We start from the raw sequence: 22,620 nt of genomic DNA on the forward strand, positions 1-22,620 counted from the left end.
GGTGGGCCTATGCCCTCCCAGGTCAACCCATACCTGTGCCCCTGCCCAGTCATGTGAAATCCATAGATTAGGGCCTAATGATTTTTCTCTCGACCTGTGTGCACGTTACAAACTTTCATTCATAGGCTAGGTTGTAGCAACCTCATGATGGATAAAGGGAAAATGTGAGTATCATGTAGTATAAATCTATTGATGTTACATTGAATTGGGTGCATGGATATGGACAGGTTATAGACCATAGAGAAAGAGTGACTTGAACTGAATACTGTCTTATTGTACCTTTATCAGTGGCGGTCAGTGCCATTTAAGATGAGGGAATACGATTGTTTTTGCTGTAATAGAAAAAGGCCATGCCTTTTCATGAACAAAAATAATCGCATTCCCTCATCTTAAATGGCACCGACCGCCACTGATAAAGGTACAATAAGACAGTATCCAGTTCAAGTCACTCTTTCTCTATGGTCTATAACCTGTCCATATCCAGTCTACCACTGTGTCCCTACTATCATACAGAAAAACATGTAACACCTTGCAACCCTGCAATGTCAAGTCAAATGTATCTATATAGCCATTCGTACATCAGCTGATATTTTACCTTTATTTAACCAGGCAAGTCAGTTAAAGAACAAATTCTTATTTTTAATGATGGCCTAGGAACAGTGGGTTAACTGCCTGTTCAGGGGCAGAACAACAGATTTGTACCTTATCAGCTCGGGGGTTTGAACTTGCAACCTTCCGGTTATTAGTCCGGTTACTAGTCCAACGCTCTAACCACTAGGCTACCCTGCCATATCAAAGTGCTGTACAGAAAAATCTGTCCAATGTCTGCCCATTCCATGTAGACACCTAATCGACTCAGAACTACCAACAAGGGCATCTCCATAAATGCATCCGAGTAAGTTATGTATTCCATTCAAAAGGCTTAAAATGTGCCTTTGGTTGTATAGTGTTATTTGGGAGTGTTATGGACTTTGGCGTAGGCGTTTCCCCTGTAATTTTAATAGGCCACAATAAGAAAGAATGTCTACATTGTTAATGAGTAGCTAGTACACTGGAATCTCTTTTATAACAGTTTTGATTAAAGAACAATGTTCAATTTTTTTAATGTACGGCGTAATCCCTTATCAGACTCATAACATGGATACCATAAATTCAATTTTGATGCATCGTTATAAAAATCTCCATGCCTGTATCATCAGTCACTTTAAGTTAGCATGTTAGCATAGTTTGAACTCTTTGGTAATAATGTCATGGTTAAGGTTGCAAAATTCCGGGAACTTTCAATAAATTCCCTGGTTTTCCAGAAATCCTGGTTGGAGGATTCCGGATTTCCTGCTTATTCCCTCCTGATGCCGGGCTACCGCCAACCGGGATTTCAGGAAAACCAGGGAATTTATTGAAAGTTACTTTCATTCCTAGTCATAGTCATACATCACTCACTCTGGCATGGGAATCATGGGACTCACTGCAGATAAACAAAACACACTGTGACAGTCACATTTTAAGTGGTAAATAATAATATAGGGTATGATGACTGGTGTCACTGTTTAGATTGATCAACAGCACGTCCTCCTCAATATCAAACTATTTGCATAAATCTCTCTTTATCTTTTTCCAGTTTCAAAGGGTAACCATAAGTCAGGGGACAGACAGAGACCTGTCCTGAAGATGTGCGTCTTCTCCCTCATGTCTCTCATCCAGAGTTATGGGGTCTGTTATGGGATGTGTGTGTTTGAGCAGGCGGAGTGGAGTGGCCTGGCAGTGTGGTGAGACCCCATCCTGTATGTGTGTGAGAAGGCAGTGAAGCCCTGTCACATCAGGACACTAATTTCCCTGTAGTAGACTGGGGGACTCTGCCACTATGCCATAGACATAATATATACAGTATTTCACAAAATTGGACTCTCCACCATGCTGGTGAGGCAGCATAGCACATTCCCATTCAAGTTGAGTTATAGTAATTAATCTTCTATGTGCAAAGTGGTATCGGACAGTAGGACAAACTGAGGGTATAGCACTCTGGAGGAGATTGTCAAACTTTTCCTCCACTATCACTGAGAATGTGAGGAGATTAATTTGTGATTGGAAATATCCCTTGGGTGCAAGAGGATACTGAGATGAAAATTACATTAAATGTATTTACAATGAAACCCCACCTGAAAAGCGATTGCAACTTCAAACACTCGGAACCACCTACTGCGACCATTTTCTCAAAATCAAAAGACTAAAGTGTCTAGTTATAGACATGAAAGGCTGGATAGATGTTTTTAAAAAGGGGCATTCAGATTTTCATTTGTCTGCTCCAGACCCACAGGTGAGGTTCTGAGGCCATGGAGCAGAAAGAAATCTCCCTTAATGTTGATACTTGGTGTGGGTCCTAATCCTGTTCAGAGCCTGGGGCAGCTACTCCTTCCCTATTAAGACATACTGACAACCTGGCTTACCCTGACACAAACAATGGACATACAAGGAGCACCTTGGGGGACAGACACACCTGAGCCTAGCGAGAGAGTGATTTCAGCTGTCTTTGACTGAAAGAGACAAAACATAAGAAAGGTGTCCTGTTAAATATTTGACCTCCGACAATCTCGGACTTGTTGCTCGAGAGTCGGGATTCCAGCTAACAGACAGCACAAACAACAATATATTATTTAAAAGCCCACAAAAATGTGTAGAATCTCGCATGTAAATGACAAGACATGTGCAGTTTTGCCTTCCCCCTCTCGGGCACCAGTACACCCTGCCCCCTCCACAATACTACCCCTCCTCCCCTCTCCCCCCCATCAAAGAGACAGACTGGGTGAGGGAAGAAGAGCAACATACTCGGTTTAGTCAGGGGGATGAGTTTTAGACCTGGGTTCAAATACTATTTGAAATCATTAAAAAAACTTGAGCTGTTCATTGCAACAGAGCTTCCCTGCTGCAATGAACCAATAAAAAATAAAAAAGTCATCCCACCCACCTAGCACTCCAGGCTGGCTAAAGCAAACCCTCAAAGTATTTGAAAGAATTCAAAAGGAATTTGAGTTTATGAAAGGAAGTACACTTGTTTCTTCACTCAATTCAGATATAAAAAGTAGGCTACTGATGAACTACAGACCTGCCATCACAAAGCAAACGGAAGGCCTGAGATATTTGTACTTTTCAACAACATTTTGTCAGATCCACTCAAACAGCTTTGTAGGGCCTCCCGGGTGGCACAGCGGTCTAGGGCACTGCATCGCAGTGCTAGCTGTGCCACCAGAGACTCTGTGTTCGCGCCCAGGCTCTGTCGCAGCCAGGGCCTAGTGACGTGAGGGTTTGGCTGGTAGGGATATCCTTGTCTCATCTCGCAGTGCACGCTAACCAGGTTGTCAGGTGCACGGCATTTCCTCCAACACATTGGTGCAGCTGGCTTCTGGGTTGGATGCGTGCTGTGTTAAGAAGCAGTGGGGATTGGTTGGGTTGTGTTTTGCCTCTCCCAAGCCCATATGGGTGTTGTAGCGATGAGACAAGATACTAACAATTGGATACCACAAAATGGGGGAGAAAAGGGGGTAAAAAACTAAACAAAACAAAAAACAGCTTTGTAGGTGTTCTCTGCACCCAAACTGTCAATCAAAGATTGTTTGATGATCTGATCATGGGCCACTGTACATTCTGCTGATGCATCTCTTGTATTCAAGTATTGTATTCTCTCATTCCCTGTGTCTGTTTTCTCTGTCTTTCTCTCCTCCAGTTTGGAACCAAGCCAAGACTTTTTTTTGTCCTACTCTCTCCTTTATCTTCTGGACAGGTATGGACAAGTCAACTGAGGGCGGCTTGTTTTGAAACATGATCAGGGTAGGTAGAGAACCCACCTCGAAGCTGACCATGTTGTAGGTTTTGCCTGTGGGGCGAAGCTACAAACGAATTTAAAAAACGGAGAAGGAAAAAGCACAGCATCATTAGGATTAGGAGGTGAACTAGAGCGAGGACAAAGTACTCTATAGTTCTCTCTCAAGTTGGCATATCAATTAGACGCTGTACCTTGCAGCCATATCTGGGGTTCATTTTTTAACAGAAAACTGACAGGGAAAACTGAAGGGATTAACTCATGAAGAACACTGTACAACTCTCTTTGATAAAAAAAACTGTTGAACTTTATTGTGGGACAGAAATGTATTATTGTGCATGTGTGAAACCTGCCCCATAGCATGTTAGATGCTGTGGGCTGGGGCCATAGCCAACTCAGTGCTTGGAACAGCCTGCAGGCTTCAGCTCTAGCTTCAGCTCTTGCACAGGTGTGCAAGCAACACTGTTAGGAAGGGCATTTCACACCTAGCCCCAGGGCCCCACTGCTCACGCTCATTTGTGAATCTAATCTTTTTCAAATACTTTCAAAATATGAGATATCATCCAGGGAAAAAGAACATGCTGTTTGGTTTTTTTATGCTATGAATGTTTAGATGTATCCTTCCTGCCCTTCCAAGTTTGATCAATGTACGTATCAACAGGATTTCACTACAGAAAATGTGTCAAAAGTTCAATAATCAATAGTATTTTTTTATTATATGTACATGATAGAGACATTCGACTAGTGATTGCTTCATGCTCTGACAGAAGAGGGCCAGCAAGTTAACTTCCAAATTCATTACCGACCAGCCCCCAAACAAGAACCTTTGACAAATGCAGGCACTTTGCACATTCCCTGAATAGCTAGGCTCTCGTCATTCCTCTAAAAATTCTCAGTAATCTGCAACAGGAGACAAACAAAGGGACTGGACTTTCCACATGCAACAGAAAAAAGAGCTGCTACTAAACCAAAGGATATGAAAGTGGTTTGCCCCGCTCCATTTATTTTATGGGTGGGATGATTTCTCAAACAAAAAAAAACTCATTTTGGAAACCAGGTCAAAGCAAAATAGTGAGGGCAAAGCATTTAACATAATACAAAAAGCTGTGTAGGTCTCACCACCCTACCCCTCCTCTCATGTTCAGTTCTCCTAATTCAAAGCCAGACCGTTTGTCTAAGGGCTAGCCATACAGCTAGGATTGCATGCAACAGTTGGATGGATGGGAAGGATGTGGCACAGCTTCCTGTCTGGCTTCCCTGCAGTGGCAGTGCATGTAGATGCACATAGTCAGATACACCTCCAGCCAACCACACCAATGCATATGTGTACACTCAGGCACAAGTGCACACAACGCACACACACAATCTGAGTGACAGGTGATGGGGCAGGTGCTCCAGACTCAGAGAGATGGAGGGGAGGGAGGACAGGGGAGTATGGAGGTAAGGTGAAGGAACGGGCTGGAGGGGAGGGTGAAGAGGTGGAGGGGTGTACTGCAGTAAATTGAGTTGTAAATCTGAAGGCACATCACTCTCGAATTAAAATATATATATATATCTGTCACCTGTGCAAACTCTCCTGCCTCTAGGTCACCAGGCTATTATGGTGTACACCTGTCACCATCGTTATGCGCATCAGCGCATAATGACACTCACCTGGACTCCATCACCTCCTTGATTACCTGCCCTTTATATTTCACTCCCTTTGGTTTCTTCCCGAGTTGTCATTGTTTCTGCGGTGTTCGTGTTTTGTATTATGTTTAGTTTATTGATTAAATCACTCACTCCCTGAACTTGCTTCCTGACTCTCAGCGCACACGTTACATTATGACACCTCGCCTAAGGGAAGCATCAGGAAAGTTTTTTTTGTTTTTTGTTATTTTTGTTTGTGTGGTGATGTCGGGACTAGGTGTCAGAACCGGAGCTACCTGGGAGGCCTCAGCTGGTTTGTCGGATTCCCATGCCTCGGTGGGTTCGATGGGTTCCCCTGCCTCAGCGGGCTCGACAGGCTCCCCACGAGCCGGGGAGGGGGCTCTGTCATGCATGCTCTCTCCAGCGCCAGTAGGTCACCATGCTCCCTCAGCAGGCTCGACAGGCTCCCATGCCTCGACCGAGACAACCGGGGAGGTCTCAGCCAGCTCATCAGGCTCTCACGTCTCAGCCGGTCCGTCAGGTTTCTGTGCCTCAGCGGAGGTGACCAGTCCGCTCCTGATCCCTGGGATCGTCCCTGTGGTTGGCGTCCTGCGGCTGGAGCCGCGCGACGAAGAGGGGGAACTGTCACGTATGCTCTCTCTCCGGAACTCTAGGTCGCCGTGCACCTGTGCCTTAGCAGAGGTGACCGGTCAACTCCTGATCCCTGGGATCGTCATTTTGGTCGGCTTACTGTGGCCGGAGCCTTGAGTCGGGGAGGGGGTACTGTCACTTGTGCTCCCTCTCCGGACTCTAGGTCACCTCTAGGTCACCAGGTTGCTAGTTATGTCGCACACCTGTCACCATCGTTATGCGCATCAGCGCATAATGCTACTCACCTGGGCTCCATCACCTCCTTGATTACCTGCCCTTTATAAGTCACTCCTACGGTTTGTTCCCGAGTCGTCATTGTTTCTGTTCCATGTCTGTGCGTTGTTCGTGTTTCTTGTTTTTGTATTATGTTTCATTTATTGATTAAATCACTCACTCCCTGAACTTGCTTCCCGACTCTCAGTGCCTTCGTTACACTATCACTCAAGTAGGTCCATCATTCAACGATTAACTGACAGCAAAAAACCATAGTATATCCACATTGTTTAGTTATCATGTTATGACTAAGTTTATAGTAAGACACAGGTAATTTTGCAGGACTGAGAATGTTGGTTCAACATATTTTTGCCTTTATCACTGAGTCAGTGGTCAATTGTGGTCACCGACGCAGTGATAAAGGCAAAAATATGTTGAACCAACATTCTATCAGTCAACATACCTACGAACATCAATGGAATATTTGGTTGGAAACGCAAGGTCAAGGATCATGTGCTACTGTACTTCTGCTATTGCATTCACATAAATAGACACTCTGTGATACTGTGAAAGGTTTCCACTACAGCTGTGTTGTCTGTGGAGTCTGAGTCAGTCAAGTTATGGCTGTCTCCTTCACCTCTCCCAGACAACAAACATTACGATATGGCTGTGACTATCCAGACTGTGGGCAGCCTGTGGGCAGACATTTATGGTCTGATTCAAAGAGCACTTTAGTCACTCAACTTTACAGATGATTTGTTCTGGTATATTTTAGCATATTTGCCTATATGGTGAAATTACCATGTCAATACTTTCCTTCCCACAACGATAAATTGTAGTGCTAAAATTGCATGCTTAGGAGCAAAACACTGAGGGGCCGATTCCGACCCGAGTTAAGCACGTAAAGGGAACGGATTTCCCTTTTTATCCCCTTTTCTCTCTATGAGAATTCTAACCTTGAACTTAAGCATGGGAATAGCATGCTATTCAGCTGCTATTCATTTGGGGTAGAGATCTAATAAATGAAGGTGTGACGGAGGTGTGTTTAGAGATACACTGTATTCTGACCTTGACTTAATTCTCTCATAATTCCACCACCTTTATGCGCGAGGAAACCATGAATAAGGTCTAGCGAACCTACCGGCTCCAAGTGGGAAAAGCCTCTGCTCTATTTTTTTCTCTCAATATAATTAACAATTCTCCATGCACTATAATTTACATCTTGATAAGAGCTATTGATAAGAGCTAGGTAAATGAGTAATCCGTTTGGATAAGGGAATTGTAAATATAAATGACACTTGTTTTAGATATATTTTACCTTATAAATCGCTGGTGACAAATGTGAAACCAGTCATAGGGCAGAAACTGAAGCATATCAACATATCAACTCATGTTGGTCATATCATGTTGGTTTTGTCCAACATGTCTCTGGACCTACTCACTGCCACAGTCATACTCTGGACCTAGTTTTGTCCCATGGAAGAAATGTTGTGGATCTTAATGTTTTTCCTCATAACCCTGGACTATCGGACCACCATTTTATTAAGTTTGCAATCGCAACAAATAATCTGCTCAGACCCCAACCAAGGAGCATCAAAAATTGTGTTATAAATTCTCAGGCAACCAAAAGATTCCTTGATGCCCTTCCAGACTCCCTCTGCCTACCCAAGGACGTCAGAGAACAAAAATCAGTTAACCACCTAACTGAGGAACTCAATTTAACCTTGTGCAATACCCTAGATGCAGTTGCACCCCTAAAAACGAAAAACATTTGTCACAAGAAACTAGCTCCCTGGTATACAGAAAATACCCGAGCTCTGAAGCAAGCTTCCAGAAAATTGGAACGAAAATGGTGCCACACCAAACTGGAAGTCTTCCGACTAGCTTAGAAAGACAGTACCGTGCAGTATCGAAGAGCCCTCACTGCTGCTCACTGCTCACCCTATTTTTCTAACTTAATTGAGGAAAATAAGAACAATCCAAAATGTATTTTTGATACTGTCGCAAAGCTAACTAAAAAGCAGCATTCCCCAAGAGAGGATGGCTTTCACTTCAGCAGTAATAAATTAATTAACTTCTTTGAGGAAAAGATCATGATCATTAGAAAGCAAATGACAGACTCCCCTTTAAATCTGCGTATTCCTCCAAAGATCAGTTGTCCTGAGTCTGCACAAATCTGCCAGGATCTAGGATCAAGGGAGACACTCAAGTGTTTTAGTACTATACATCTTGGCACAATGATGAAAATAATCATGGCCTCTAAACCTTCAAGTTGCATACTGGACCCTATTCCAACTAAACTACTGAAACAGCTGCTTCCTGTGCTTGGCCCTCCTATGTTGAACATAATAGACGGCTCTCTATCCACCGGATGTGTACCAAACTTAGTAATAAAGCCTATATCGGCCTATATCGAATCTTCCATTCCTCTCTAAACTTTTAGACAAATCTGTTGCGCAGCAACTCACTGCCTTCCTGAAGACAAACAATGTATACGAAATGCTTCAGTCTGGTTTTAGACCCCATCATAGCACTGAGACTGCACTTGTGTAGGTGGTAAATGACCTTTTAATGTGCTTCTACACCTGCATTGCTTTCTGTTTGGGGTTTTACGCTGGGTTTCTGTACAGCACTTTGAGATATCAGCTGATGTAAGAAGGGCTATATAAATACATTTGATTTGATAAACTTTCCCACACAAAAGTGTATGAAATGCTGTGCCATTATACATAATTTAAATTGTACAGCCTTTAACTTGCAGGGATGGGCAGTCTCGAATGTCTTAACTATAGGCTACCCCAACTTTCTCCTAGATCTATCATGTTAAATATTAGCCACTATCAGTATCGACTGTCAGTAGACCTAATAACCACACATTCAACTGTCAATTTACTGTTAGTTCCCTTCAGTTGGCATAGCCTACATTATCATTCAATTTAATTACACTATTTTGTTTACCTTTGGTTCCTCTGTAAATTATGTCAAGGCCATATGGTTGTTGCTGAGGATCATTAGTAACAGTCGATAATATACCAAAAAGGCTAATTAAAACGTTATGGAGTGGAGCACAGACCAAGCCGTAACAGTTTGAACCCTACGCCTGGTGGAATACTTGGCTGTGTCATCACAGTTCCATGGTTAGTGCAGATAATAGATGACGGTATAACCTACTATTGTACACTATTCTTTCTACATTACCATTGGTTGAAGAACTGAGTGTGGCAATTTTCAGAATTAATCAAACCACCATTTTCTTTATTTTGTGCGTACTGGTGAGGCTCTGCTCACCAGTTTATGATTCATAAATACTTCCCTAACCCTAAATAATCTACAAGATCAGAGTATTTTTAAATCTACCAATTGGTGCTGAAACTGAGACGATTATGCAAATATTTAGATGGCTTGATTATGCATATATTTAGATGACTTTCTTTCGTTGATCCATAATATTCTACATTTCAGTTGTACAACTCACTATCCCCCTTTCCCTTTCCTTTATTCTGAACCCGTTCTCTAGATGTATTCTAGTGAGTCTGGACAAAATTCAAACTGAAAGTTACCAGCGTTTTGAAAGAGATGGCTGAAGATAAATGTACTGAAAACCCCATTGAGTGAAAAGTCCACAAGAAGATCTGTTGGCCAGTAAGTGGGAGAGTTTTCAGCGGTTGAATTACATTCACAAGGAAACCACGCCTACAAAGCCCGTTGCTCACCTGCACAAGGAAAGTCTTAATACCAACTACTGAGAAGTGCATAAGAAAGGTGTGTGTAAGAAAGGCGTAATTTCCTATGTCCGAATCGGCTCTATGTTATCAAGAGATTTGTTTCATTTCCTGAAGAAAGTTACATTCAACAAACCCAATATTGTGATCTACACTGAGTATACAAAACATTAAGAACACCTGCTCTTTTCATGGCATGGATTGACTAGGAGAATCCAGGTGAAAGCAATGATCCCTTATTGATTTCACTTGTTAAATTCACTTCAAATCAGTGTAGGTGAAGGGGAGGAGACATGTTAAAGGATTTTTAAGCCTTCAGACAACTGAGACATGGATTGTGTATGTGTGCCATTCAGAGGGTGAATGGGCTAGACAAAAGATTTAAGTGCCTTTGAACAGGGTATGGTACTAGGTGCCAGGTGCACCGGTTTGTGTTAAGAACTCCAACGCTGCTGGGTTTTTCACACTAAACAGTGTCCTGTGTGTATCAAGAGTGGACCACCACCCAAAGGACATCCAGCCAACTTGACACAACTGTGGGAAGCATTGGAGTCAACGTGTGCCGCCATCCCTGTGGAACGCTTTCGACACCTTGTAGAGTCCATGTCTCCACAAATTGTGGCTGTTTGGGGGCGGGGGGGGTTGCAACTCAATATTAGGAAGATGTTCCTAGTGTTTGGTATACTCAGTACCTGTTGAACTTTTTTATGTAATGTGGTTCTTTGGCTCTTAATTTTTCTGTACAGATCATCGTATAGGCCTGGAGTGTAGCAGCTGTTGTACAGGCATCAGTCTCCACAAGCAGAGATATAACTATTGGTCTGTAGGCAAAGCAGTAGCACAGATTCAGACATATACCCTCACACATCCACTCAGACATAAGCACACACACACACGCACACACAAACAGAAAAGGCTTAGTCATAAGCGAGACAGACTAAATTACTTGTGGGTATTCTCTACCCGTACCACCTTGGTTCACCCTCTCTTGCTACAGCCATTAATAATATAATAAGTTAGTGCTACATCAATCTGTATCTAAACTAGAAGTCTTTGAGGACATGGCCTAAATCAAATTTAGTTCGGGAACCAGAGCAGATAAGAGCATGCTTGCATCCCAAATGGCACCCTATTCACTATGTAGCACACTTGTTTTGATCAGAGGCTCTGGTCAAAAGTAGTGCACTACATAGGGAATAGGGTGCCATTTGGGAGGCACACCATAATCTGGCAGGCACTAAACAGTTATATTGCTGAACTGTTGAATGTCAGTATTGAGTCATTTGTTTGTTCCTCGTGATGGTGTGTAAACAGCTTAGCTAGATTGCAGTTCCTATGAGACACTGAGTTAAATGGGCAAACAAACATACCTGGAGGCAGAGCGTGGGAGAGAAAAACACTCTCCCTGCAGAAACACTGCTGTGAAAAACACACAAACACAAACACGCACACAGACACACATGGTTGCTCCTCAGTTTACAGTGCAGTCACTTGAAAGATCCTGAAGGTTTATGGAGAGGGCCTCCAAGTGATCTGGTGTAGACTAAGACTTGAAAGGAGTGTGTGCGCACTACGGCGCCGTGCAGTTTTTTTTTTAACAATCCTCCCCCCGACATATTCCAAACATGCACTTACCTGCCCTGCAACTAATCACAGCTCCTACTGTAACCATTACACTCCAGCCTCAAAGCCTTGCAAAGCCTCATTTCCCATGCTATGCCCAAGGATAGGGAACTATTACTGATGCAAACAATGCTTCTAATGGAATATTTTGCCATTCCATTGTATAATTGATGTGAAAGGTTGAGTCTGTACGTGTGGTGTTTCTAAAGTATCTCCATGTATTGACAGATGCATGTGTATTTTACATGTATTATGTAAACGTATACTGCAGACCTACACTATAATGACTCATCGACTGTAAAGTCATTCTCTCTGGATTACAGTGCACGTCAGGGATGGTTATTATTATTTATTGAGCCTAGTTTACTGTATTATGTGTAGAGATGTTAAATGTACTTTAAAATAAAGTTTAATTTCCATAACAGTGAAATAGTATAGAATGCACCCCCTATGATACTGAACATGTACCCTTGAACTCTCAAACTGTCTCACTCTAACAGCACACCATGTGTAATTGAAACAGACTGCACATTGGAGGAACACACTCTCCCAGTACAATTGCCATGAAAATAACAATAAAACAAAAACACCCTCAAGTTGTCAACTTGAGGGTGTTTTTGTTTATCTTTGTTTTCATCTACCTCTAAATCTGTGCATCTGACATGCAGCAATGCAGTCTGAAAGCAGCACCATGGCACTGTTTTGACTCACCCCCCAAAAAACAGGACAGCTTAACTTTCAAATGCAACATCAAAATCCACCACCCCACCCGAAGGTCACAATAACTAACAACGGTACACACTTGGTTAGTGTACACTTCAACATTGCATTGCACACAGAGCAATATATACAAATATGTATGGATAGATGGGCTGTACTACCTCATGGGTATCAGTAGCTTCTGAGCTGGATGGTTGCCAGCGACAGTGTGTGAATCCAGGCCATCCTAGCGTCTGGCTGAGGCTCTATGTGCTATCCATGACTGCCTTGTGTCCCTCCCAGCTTCATTCCCTTCGGGTCTTCCTCAGATTTTTACTCCACTCGTCCAGAAAGTAGGGGACAGGGTCCTGACTCCTCCGTTGTGTCTTTATTTTCTTCTCCCTCCAACAAAAAACAAGAACTTTAAACGAAAAAAAGTGCTCGCTGGTCTGGTTACTTACCATGCAGATCCCTCTTTAGGCTTCTGCACTCCCTCTCCTCATGGACAATCCCTCTCGTCCCCTCTCTCTCTGCTACAGTTGGGGAAGTGCACTCTCTCCCGTTCTCTCTCCTCCCTCTCCCCCTCTTTTTCTCTCGGCCTCTAATAGTTAGTGTTGCATTTCAACACCTGCTTATAGAAAGAGATCGAGAGAGGAGTGTGCTAGCAGCCATCTGTGTGAGAGAAAATGTTTTCCTTTCTGTGAATATGTGTGATAGTTTCTCTGTGTGTGTGTGTGTGTGTACGCATGGGTCGGATCCTTGTGTGTCAACAGAAATGCACTGAAAGTGGATAGAAGGCAAGTAGGAGGGAAAAGGGGTGGGAAGCAGACAGTGTGTGCGCTCAGGCGTGTGTCTGTCTGTGTGTGTACTCAGGCCGTGTCTGTGTGTGTGTATGTGTGTGCGCCCATGCAATTAAGTAAGTAGCTAAGTATCAGTTTGGAGAAAGAAAGTATTTGCAAACGCATGCTTGAATTACTTGGCTTCTCCCTCTCCCAAGCATTATAACGCCCTAATTAAACATAAAAAATTGTTACCTCGGTCAACCCTCTACTAAGCAGTGGTGAGAGAAAGTCTAATTGTCCTCATTTGAACAGTTTTGAACAGTAAAAAATTCAAAAGTTGTTCTTTCATCATGTCACTATCAACAAACCAGAAATCTATAAAAAAAACTCAGTTGCCAGTTAATCTGCTATGATTAAAACTCTACACAATATTGTGCATTCCATCTTACAATGGCAACTTGTTTGTAGTTACATGACAAGCAGGTTTGGGGAGTATTGGATTACATGTAATATGTTACGTGTAAGGGGTTACAAAAAAAACGGTAACTGTAATCCGTTATGATACCAGCAAAAATATTGTAATCAGATTACAGATACTTTTGAAAAACTAGATGATTACTTTGAGGATTACTTTTAAATTCAGAAAGGAGGTTTGCAAAACAAATCTTTGAAACGTCTTGTTGTTTTCCCAATGACATTCAAATCAGCATTGAAAAAAGGCTTTTTGAAACCAGTGAAACATGGCTCTTGCACAGCTGCACAGTGCAGATCCCAGCCTATGGAATACAAGTGGGGCTTTCATTGCTCAATCTAATTCATGCAGATAACACTTTTTATCCATAGCCCTAATGGACACATGTTCAAACTCGTACACTTTTGATAGACTTAAAGGGGCAATCTGTAGTTGCTAAAACAATTTTATATATAGAAATATATATATATATATATACACACACACACATACATACACACACACACACACACACACACACACACACACACACACACACACACACACAGTACACACAGTACCAGTCAAAAGTTGACATACCTACTCATTCCAGGGTTTTTCTTCATTTTTACTATTTTCTACATTTTAGAATAGGGAAAATATCAAACTATGAAATAACACATATTGAATCATGTAGTAACCAAAAAGTGTTAAACAAATAAAAATATATTTCATATTTGAGATTTTTCAAGAATATAACTTATAAATGCCTCATGAGCTTAGTTTAACTGTCACACTACATGAGAACCCAAAATATAAGCTTGTTTTACTCCAATGTTTATAAACTTTGTAAATATAAACAAACACTGTATAGCCTCATAACATGGTTAAAACAATAATGTTGATATCATGGATGGTCAGACCTTGCATCCATAGCTCTGTCTATTAATCTGAGAGTGGTTACATTTCTCCAGGCCCAGCCTTCAGCTTTTTACCAAAACAGAGGCGGGCAACCATTTTGTTATTGTTTCATCTGTGGATTTGCCCTTTAAACAGCTGCATATTATCTAGATATCAAAGTGTCACCAACAAAACGTTATTGCAAATGCAGCATATGGCATTCATTTTTCACATGTAAATAGCACTTTTCAGTAGTGCTCAAAGAATGTCATTCCATGAACGCAGCACTTATTTTTCAACTCAAATTAATGAGCCCAATCAGTCCTACATGACAACAAAATCATAAACAACAGAGTAGGGCTGGCTAATAAGTCCTTAGTTTTGGGGTGATGCTCAGGTAAAACAATTTGGCTAATCTATACTTCCATATTTCCAAGTCCTGTTCTTGAAGACCAAGGGGTATAACATTTATTGGAATGACTGGAATTCTATTTTTTGTTTTTGTTTTGTTGTTGGTATTTATCAACAATTTCGTGGTATCCAATTGGTAGTTACAGTCTTGTCCCATCGCTGCAACTCCTGAACGGACTCGGGAGAGGCAAAGGTCGAGAGCCGTGCGTCCTCCGAAACACAACCCAACCAAGCCGCACTGCTTCTTGACACAATGCCCACTTAACCCGGAAGCCAGCCACGCCAAAGTGCCGGAGGAAAAAAGGTACACCTGGCGACCGTGCCAGCGTGCATGCGTCCGGCCCACCACAGGAGTCGCTAGAGCGGCCAAACCCTCCCCTAATCTGGATGACGCTGGGCCAATTGTGCGCCGCCCCATGGGTGTCCCGGTCGCGGCCCAGGATCACTAGTGGCACAGCTAGCACTGCAATGCAGTGCCTTAGACCACTGCGCCACTCGGGAGGCCCGTGACCGGAATTCTGACAGACTTTAGTTTTTAATGTAAAGATACTATTTAATCATATTATTATATGTAGTAGAAAGTGATGGGTTAGAAGAAGCCTACATAATCAACCCATAAAGTAAAATGTAACATCCATATATGGCCAGCTATGTAAACGTTGACATTGATGTATCCTGCAATAGATGTGGTTCAATTGGTAACATACATGTTTGTCTTCTTTTAATGCCTCTTAAGGGGAAAGTAATCTAAAAGTAACTGAATGTAACTCACAAATATGAGTATAGAATGAGTCAACAACATTATGTGGGTATGAGTTAACAGAATATGTACTTTCCAAAGTGAGATTTTCAAATGACAGTTACTTTAAGTGTGATGTTGAGGTATAATGGGAGAATCATTAGTACAATGTCCATGTCCCAAATAGCACATTTTTGCCTACAGAACTCTAAAAAAGGAGAGCACATTATAGGGAATAGGGTGCCATCTGGAATGCACAGTCTCTGTGGAAGACTGTGACCACGTTGCATACCTTACTCCACTAACTGACATGTACTAACGCACACTTCCTGCAGGCTGAATGGCAGAGGAACACACTCACAGCAAGCATAGCAAGCAAAAGATGAACGCTCCAGCGGTAGAGAAAGGGAGAGAGAAAGAGAGAATGAGGGGTGAGAGAGCGAGAGAAAGGAGGAAAGAGAAGTCGCCGAAGGCCACAGGAATATTTCAGAAGGGTGGGTAGGAGCAGAGGGGAGAGAATTAATTAACAGAACACCTGTCTCTCTCTGACTCCTAATAAATCAGAGGGATTTCATCTGTCTGGAGTTCTTCTTTTCTGAGGGGAGTTTACGTTTCTGAGGGCGTGGGGAGGAAAGGGGAGCAGATTTTTTGGTAAGATAACAGCAAAGTTCTCTGGCATCTTGAACTTGAATTTATTTCAGATTGACACCTTATTGGTTCTGTATCTCATTCATCCAACCAGAGTTATTTTCCAAAATTTGAAATGCAAAACAGCTTGCGCAAAACGTGTTACACTTGTAGAAAGACTTCAATCGTATAGTACAGTACCAACAAGATAAGCAACAAGATTCCCAATATGTTTCAGGTCTATCTCATTACAAATATAGAGTGATAGTGTAGAAAAGCGGGACCAGTTTCACATATGTAAATATACCTATGTGTATATACATTACAAGCTCATCCATTTAACAAAGTGAGAACATCACAAATCATCATAGTTGAAGGACAGAAATCAAGTCATTAGCTCATAGAAAAGCAACAAAAATGTAACAATACAAACCAACTCTCACATATTGTAAACCAGGTGCAAACCACAATATTACCTGCAAAAGGTCTGTGTAGTAACACATCTAATTCAACTAATCAAAGTCTTAATGAAAGACTATGACAAATTGATCATTTGAATCAGGTGTGTTACCACTTGGCTGGAACAAACACCTGCAACCACACCGGTCCTTTGCAGATACGTTTGGCCACCCCTGCTGTAAACAAACCTAAAAACTGACCATAGTGGATAGACAGAGAGCCATCAGGGAAACAAATTAATTGATGGGACCTGAAATGCAAAAGAGTCTCTTTTATCTCACTCTACCTCTCCTCCCTTCACCTCCCCATCCATTCCGCTTCTCCTGGAAAAGAAGTTATGCACTGCAGTCCTAACTCATGTTGCCAAAGGACGCGTCGCTTGCTTTGAGACATACAGTACAGTTTGGACGGGGAGAGAAAACATGGGTACAGCTTTGGTTAGAAAAATCGTAGCACACAAAAGCAGACAGACGGTAGACCCAAACAGACAGACGGTAGACACTTAGGTGCTTGCTCTATCATGTTATGTTACTGAGTTACAGCATTAAACTCGTTATATGAGACGTCTTTAATGGATTGATTAACTTTACTTTAAAATATTATATATACAGTGCCAGTCAAAGGTTTGGGCACACCTACTCATTCAAGGGTTTTTCTTTATTTTTACTATTTTCTACATTGTAGAATAATAGTGAAGACATCAAAACTATGAAATAACACATATGGAATCATGTAGTAACCAAAAAAGTGTTAAACAAAGAGATTATTTTTAAAGAGATTCTTGTTCAACAAAGAGATTCTTTGCATACTCTTGGCATTCTCTCAACCAGCTTCATGAGGTAGTCACCTGGAATGCATTTCAATTAACAGGTGTGTCTTGATAAAAGTTAATTTGTGGAATTTCTTTCCTTCTTAATGCGTTTGAACCAAACAGTTGTGTTGTGACAAGGTAGGGCTGGTACACAGAAGATAGCTCTATTTTGTAAAAGACCAAGTCCATGTTATGGCAAGAACAGCACAAATAAGCAAAGAGAAATGACAGTCCATCATTACTTTAAGACGCTGATATATTTCAAGAACTTTGAACTTTCTTCAAGTGCAGTTGCAAAAACCATCAAGTGCTATTATGAAACTGGCTCTCAATGAGGACCACCACAGGAAAGGAAGACCCAGAGTTACCTCTGCTGCAGAGGATATGTTCATAAGAGCAGCCTCAGAAACTGCAGACCAAATAAATGCTTCACAGAGTTCAAGTAACAGACACATCTCAACATCAACTGTTCAGAGGAGACTGTGTGAATCAGGCCTTCATGGTCGAATTGCTGCAAAGAAAACACTACTAAAGGACACCAATAAGAAGAAGAGATTTGCTTGGCCCAAGAAACACGAGCAATGGACATTAGCCTGGAGGAAATCTGTCCTTTGGTCTGATGAGTCCAAATTTGAGATGCAGAGTAGGTGAACGGATGATCTCCGCATGTATGGTTCCCACTGTGAAGCATAGAGGTGTGATGGTATGGTGGTGCTTTGCTAGTGACACCATCTGTGATTTATTTAGAATTCAATTTATTTAGAGTTTTTGAGACTGCACTTTCCAAATTGACTAACCTTCATGTCTTAAAGTAATGATGGACTGTCGTTTCTCTTTGCTTATTTGAGCTGTTCTTTCCATAATATGAACTTGGTATTTTACTAAATAGGGCTGTCTTCTGTATACCCCCCCTACCTTGTCACAACACAACTGATTGGCTCAAAGCCATTAAGGAGGAAAGAAATTCCACAAATTAACTTTCAATAAGGCACACCTGTTAATTGAAATGCATTCCAGGTGACTACCTCATGAAGCTAGTTGAGAGAATGCCAAGAGTGTGGAAAGCTGTCATCAAGGCAAAGGGTGGCTACTTTGAAGAATCGACAATATAAAATATATTTTAATTTGTTTAACACTTTTTTGGTTACTACATGATTCCATATATGCTATTTCATAGTTTTGATGTTTTCACTATTATTCTACAATGTAGAAAATAATCAAAATAAAGAAAAACCCTGGAATGAGTCGGTGTGTCCAAACTTTTGACTGGTACTGTATATATATTACTTAGAAGCTTAACAGACTGCATTAGTGAGAATTTCTACTCACCCCATCCAGGACATTCACGACAAGAAACAGAACTCCCACAATGGCATGGTCAGAACACGGGGACGCACACCCACCACCACACCATTTAAAGGACCACAACGAGAAACAATGGGCCAGCAAGCACCAGTCTTGTGCTGATGGGATGCGAAGTGAGAGAAAGAGGCTACACATGCCATGGGAAAAGACTTATGGATGCAATAACTTAGGTTAAGGTTATATGGGTCTGGCTTTGAACACTTTAGCATTTCTATCGCCATATTATGACCGTTGTAGTGAGCCCAGTCTTTAAACATTGTGCATATGTTTTTATTGAGTCTGAATCACAGAGCAAACAGGCTAGCTGCTGCTGACTTGAGCAGTGCAATGTTAGAGTTAAGGCTCAGGGGTTTTTGTGTGTGTGTGTGTGTGAGGGGGCTATAAAGTCTATAATAGGATATAAAGTCTGGAATTAATTTATGAAGATCAAATCGGTTTCTGTAATAATGTAATACGTAACTTATTAACACCACTGCTTGCACTACTTATACAGCAGCTTTAGAATCAATCAATTCATGTCTCTCTCTGGTTTCACCGCCCTTAATACTCCAGGAAATGTACACTGGATCCAATGGGATACTGACTGTAACCCAAATGGCACCCTATTCCATATATAGTGCACTACTTTGACCAGATCCCTATGGGCACCCTTTCCAAAGGTAGTGCACTAAATAGGGAATAGGGTGCCAATTTAAATCCTTAATGACTCACTTTATGTGTGTGTAGTTTCAAATGAACAGGAGCCCTAGCTAATAAGTAACCACTAATATAACAGGGATACAACTGAACCGAAGGAGGAAAAGGGTGTTATACATACGCAATAAGTCACGATGGGGTGTGGTATATGGTGTGGTATATGGCCAATATAACATGGCTAGGGCTGTTCTTAGGCACAATGTTTTTTAAACAGGGTTAGTCATGACAAATGACAACACATTTTGTTTTGCAATAACAACCTGAACACCACAATGATTCTTTGCAGGAAAGCAGTGGGTGTGTGGTGAGGGTGTGTGAGCATCGCCATGTTCCACTGACCTGGGCTGGAGGCCGGGGCACGCTGACTCACCAACAGGGCATCCTGATTGTCAGCCAGGGCCTGCTTAGCCAAGTAGCGCTCTCTCTTCATCTTCAGCTCCAGAGACTCAGAGACATCTGGCACCATCCAGTCTATCGCTTACAGGAAGAAAAACACTACAAGCTGCAGAGAGGGATGGAGGGAAAAGAGCATACATTGGGGGTGACAGGAAGGTAAAGAAGGATAAATAGATAGTGAGACAGAGGGATGGAAAAGAAGACAGGGTGAAATTAGACAGAAACCTCAGTGGAAGAAGAGGGATTCTGAGGAGAGTAGTATCAATAGAGTAAAGGTGATAAAATATAAAATAGTAAAATACCATTGGAAAGCCTGGGAGGCAAAGATTAGCAAGCTTCAAATGATCACAGGTACAAAATAACATACACGTGTAGTAGATAAGGGGGTAGGACAGAACAAGTAAGGAATAGAAAGACGGATAGGGCACAGTATAAGGAGAGAATGCAAAAGGCACAGGTTAAATAGAGGAGCAAGTAGAAAGCAAACAATGACAGAGACAGACAGTCAGTTCCTTGCATACCTCGAAAGCGATGATGAAGCCTAACCTTACAGCCAGGAGTTCCCAGTAAACCAGAGTGTAATTTCCATTGTTGTCCCTAAAGGCTTTATATCTACAGGCAACACATTCATGGTTGTAAACAACAGGTCAGGATTGTCAACATCACCAATTCTGCCCTCTACTGGAAAGACTTGAGATGAAATGTGAAACATGCTAAACAAGGGAGTTTGGTATAAATATCCTAATATTAGCATTTGTTGGCAGTGGCTAGTCTAACAAAACTAAAGTGTGGATTGCAGTTACTCCTTTTCCATAGACCGCTGTCAAGCTACGGAATCACATATCTAAACATTTCAATGAACTATGCCTTAAAGTATATACAACAGCTATACTATATCTACTATAGTGTGTTCCAGTGTGTATTTATGATCACTATTACCTGCACATGGGTTGGCTCGTGTAGCTGTGTGGAGCATAGGCCAGAGTGAAATTAACATATCCGTTCAGATTGTTGTCAAACTTTTACTGGTAAAGCAGAAACCTGATGTGAAGGCAATCAAGAAAGCCTGAAAGGGGTAGATTGACATACAAAAGCATTTTAGATGGTACAGTAAATTAAAATGAACAGAAATGATAAAAACACTAAATAATAATATTATAATCCTTTCAATATACTGCTTAAAAGGACATTACAAAATGTACGTTTATCAGATGTTTTCAGACAAAATATTTCCAGACCAATTTTGGAATTTAAAAAAATACAGCACACTGGTGATGAGGTCATCACTACACGACTCACATTGATTTTTTAATTTTACCTTTATTTATACAGGTTTCTCTCACTGAGATAACATCTCTTTTCCAAGAGAGACCTGGTCCAATAGCAGCAGTATCACGTTCTGACCTTCGTTCTTTTATTATGTCTTTGTTTTAGTATGGTCAGGGCGTGAGTTGGGTGGGTTGTCTATGTTACTTTTATTATGTTTTGGGATCTCTTTGTTTGGCCTGGTATGGTTCTCAATCAGAGGCAGCTGTTTATCGTTGTCCCTGAGAACCATATTTAGGTAGCCTGGTTTCACTTTTGAGTTGTGGGTGATTATTTTGGTTCGCGCCCGGGTATGGGCGAGGGGACGGTCTAAAGTCATACTGTTACATTAGTGTTTGTTACCACACGGGATCGTTTCGTTTGTTTCACTTTGCTATTTTGTGTTTTTGTAGTGTTCAGTTTGTCTTATTAAAATGGACACTTACCACGCTGCAAATTGGTCCGTCCTCTCTTACTCCTCATCAGAGGAAGACGACGAACGTTACAAGCAGGGGGAACAACGTTTCAAGCAAAACAACTTACATACACTAAAACAACAGTAAGCAAAACTATGAAACACACATACAGTACAACAAAAACATTTAACGTTAAAAACATGAAAGTCTTTACTAAAAACAGCTGGCCTAAAAACAATTACACTCTTCTATGATATATACATTGATCAAGTGTTTAAACTCCACCAATGATACTAGATCATCACATTTTTAAATGTTCAGGAGAGAATTCCAGAACCACGGAGCTAAGTAACAAACTATTTCTACCATGACCTGTTCTAATTTTTGGTACTGTTAGAAGCAAATCGGAATGGGACTGTAATCAATATTTATTTACTGACCTGACTAAAAAAAAGAACAGAGATAAATAGCATTTTACCCAATATGGCCTTATAAATCAGTGTATACCAGTGTTTAAGCCTACACAAGGTCAATGACGACCAGCCAACAGCGCTGTAGAGATCACAATGATGTGTTAGACGTTTTTGATTTGTAATGAACCTGAGGGCTGCACGATACACTGAATCAAGGGATCTCAGGGTGGTGGTTGAGGCTTGTATATATAACATCACTAAAATCTAAAACCGACAGTAATGTACATCGTACCAGCTCCTTCCTGGCCTCAAAAGAAAAACAACCCTTATGCCGGTAATAAAGTCCTATTTTCAGCTTGAGCTTCCTATCAAGTTCTCTACATGCACAGTGAAGCTCAGCTTCCTTATCATCAACCCACACACCCAAATATTTGTACACTTTAACTTGCTCTATAGTATGTCCAGCCAATGTAGCAATGACATGATTAGTAAGGTGCT

General features: G+C 41.5%; 1 protein-coding gene across 1 annotated transcript in view; it reads right to left on the bottom strand.

Annotated features, from left to right (window-relative positions):
• The window catches only part of arhgef19 (Rho guanine nucleotide exchange factor (GEF) 19), a 35,862-nt gene extending 21,840 nt beyond the window's left edge, over positions 1–14,022 (bottom strand). The window contains exon 1 of the mRNA XM_024384536.2: positions 12,534–14,022. The gene's annotated coding sequence lies outside the window, so the exon portion shown is untranslated. The remainder of the gene's footprint in view (positions 1–12,533) is intronic.
• Positions 14,023–22,620: the final 8,598 nt, after the last annotated feature.

Source organism: Oncorhynchus tshawytscha, linkage group LG22 (assembly GCF_018296145.1).
Source record: "Oncorhynchus tshawytscha isolate Ot180627B linkage group LG22, Otsh_v2.0, whole genome shotgun sequence".
NCBI classification, from domain to species: Eukaryota; Metazoa; Chordata; class Actinopteri; order Salmoniformes; family Salmonidae; genus Oncorhynchus; species Oncorhynchus tshawytscha.